Source organism: Gadus chalcogrammus, chromosome 6 (genome assembly GCF_026213295.1).
Source record: "Gadus chalcogrammus isolate NIFS_2021 chromosome 6, NIFS_Gcha_1.0, whole genome shotgun sequence".
In the NCBI taxonomy this organism is placed as follows: domain Eukaryota; kingdom Metazoa; phylum Chordata; class Actinopteri; order Gadiformes; family Gadidae; genus Gadus; species Gadus chalcogrammus.
In genome coordinates, this window is record NC_079417.1 from 989,432 (window position 1) to 992,053 (window position 2,622).

A 2,622-nucleotide genomic window follows, 5' to 3' on the forward strand; every position below is an offset into this window, starting at 1 on the left:
GCTGAGAGTGAGTCTCTCCTCTAGGAGGCTGAGAGTGAGTCTCTCCTCTGGGAGGCTGAGAGTGAGTCTCTCCTCTGGGAGGCTAAGAGTGAGTCTCTCCTCTAGGAGGCTGAGAGTGAGTCTCTCCTCTAGGAGGCTGAGAGTGAGTCTCTCCTCTAGGAGGCTGAGAGTGAGTCTCTCCTCTAGGAGGCTGAGAGTGAGTCTCTCCTCTGAGGAGGCTGAGAGTGAGTCTCTCCTCTAGGAGGCTGAGAGTGAGTCTCTCCTCTGGGAGGCTGAGAGTGAGTCTCTCCTCTAGGAGGCTGAGAGTGAGTCTCTCCTCTGGGAGGCTGAGAGTGAGTCTCTCCTCTGAGGAGGCTGAGAGTGAGTTCCTCCTCTGGGAGGCTGAGAGTGAGTCTCTCCTCTAGGAGGCTGAGAGTGAGTCTCCTCTGGGAGGCTGAGAGTGAGTCTCTCCTCTGGGAGGCTGAGAGTGAGTCTCTCCTCTAGGAGGCTGAGAGTGAGTCTCTCCTCTGGGAGGCTGACAGTGAGTCTCTCCTCTAGGAGGCTGAGAGTGAGTCTCTCCTCTGGGAGGCTGAGAGTGAGTCTCTCCTCTAGGAGGCTGAGAGTGAGTCTCTCCTCTGGGAGGCTGAGAGTGAGTCTCTCCTCTGGGAGGCTAAGAGTGAGTCTCTCCTCTAGGAGGCTGAGAGTGAGTCTCTCCTCTGGGAGGCTGAGAGTGAGTCTCTCCTCTGGGAGGCTGAGAGTGAGTCTCTCCTCTGGGAGGCTGAGAGTGGGTCTCCTCTGGGAGGCTGAGAGTGAGTCTCTCCTCTTGGAGGCTGAGAGTGAGTCTCTCCTCTGGGAGGCTGAGAGTGGGTCTCTCCTCTTGGAGGCTGAGAGTGGGTCTCTCCTCTTGGAGGCTGAGAGTGAGTCTCTCCTCTGGGAGGCTGAGAGTGAGTCTCTCCTCTGGGAGGCTGAGAGTGAGTCTCTCTAGGAGGCTGAGAGTGAGTCTCTCCTCTAGGAGGCTGAGAGTGAGTCTCTCCTCTGGGAGGCTGAGAGTGAGTCTCTCCTCTGGGAGGCTGAGAGTGAGTCTCTCCTCTTGGAGGCTGAGAGTGGGTCTCTCCTCTGGGAGGCTGAGAGTGAGTCTCTCCTCTAGGAGGCTGAGAGTGAGTCTCTCCTCTGGGAGGCTGAGAGTGAGTCTCTCCTCTAGGAGGCTGAGAGTGAGTCTCTCCTCTGGGAGGCTGAGAGTGAGTCTCTCCTCTAGGAGGCTGAGAGTGAGTCTCTCCTCTGGGAGGCTGAGAGTGAGTCTCTCCTCTGGGAGGCTGAGAGTGAGTCTCTCCTCTGGGAGGCTGACAGTGAGTCTCTCCTCTGGGAGGCTGAGAGTGAGTCTCTCCTCTGGGAGGCTGACAGTGAGTCTCTCCTCTGGGAGGCTGAGAGTGAGTCTCTCCTCTGGGAGGCTGAGAGTGGGTCTCTCCTCTGGGAGGCTGAGAGTGAGTCTCTCCTCTGGGAGGCTGAGAGTGAGTCTCTCTAGGAGGCTGAGAGTGAGTCTCTCCTCTAGGAGGCTGAGAGTGAGTCTCTCCTCTGGGAGGCTGAGAGTGAGTCTCTCCTCTGGGAGGCTGAGAGTGAGTCTCTCTAGGAGGCTGAGAGTGAGTCTCTCCTCTAGGAGGCTGAGAGTGAGTCTCTCCTCTGGGAGGCTGAGAGTGAGTCTCTCCTCTGGGAGGCTGAGAGTGAGTCTCTCCTCTTGGAGGCTGAGAGTGGGTCTCTCCTCTGGGAGGCTGAGAGTGAGTCTCTCCTCTAGGAGGCTGAGAGTGAGTCTCTCCTCTGGGAGGCTGAGAGTGAGTCTCTCCTCTAGGAGGCTGAGAGTGAGTCTCTCCTCTGGGAGGCTGAGAGTGAGTCTCTCCTCTAGGAGGCTGAGAGTGAGTCTCTCCTCTGGGAGGCTGAGAGTGAGTCTCTCCTCTGGGAGGCTGAGAGTGAGTCTCTCCTCTGGGAGGCTGACAGTGAGTCTCTCCTCTGGGAGGCTGAGAGTGAGTCTCTCCTCTGGGAGGCTGACAGTGAGTCTCTCCTCTGGGAGGCTGAGAGTGAGTCTCTCCTCTGGGAGGCTGAGAGTGGGTCTCTCCTCTGGGAGGCTGAGAGTGAGTCTCTCCTCTTGGAGGCTGAGAGTGGGTCTCTCCTCTTGGAGGCTGAGAGTGGGTCTCTCCTCTGGGAGGCTGAACAGGACCCCTGGTCATCCAGGAGCCAGCTTCAGTCCGAGGGCCGGGGGAGAGCAGGGGCTGGCATCAGCCCAGTGGGCTGGTTTGAACCGGCTTGTTTGAACCGGCTGGTTTTAACCGGTTGTGTTCGGTTCAGCCGGGGCCACGCAGTCACATGGTGTCAGCGGACGGTCGGAGAACGTTCTCTGATGTTCTTCACCGGAACACAGGATCACTTGTGACTGCTTTGTTATCGATCGCCTAAACCAGTGGTTTCATTATAATGTGTAGTGCAGAACCACACTGACCATATTCAAACTACATTGTTTTATATGCCTCCCCCCTCACACACTTATTGTATGTTGCACGTCCTGGCACTTAAACACAGTACTTAGCATCGTGTAGCACCTTATCCTCGCTATCTGGGTTGTGTACGGGGAATGGGTTAACCTAGTGATTGTTA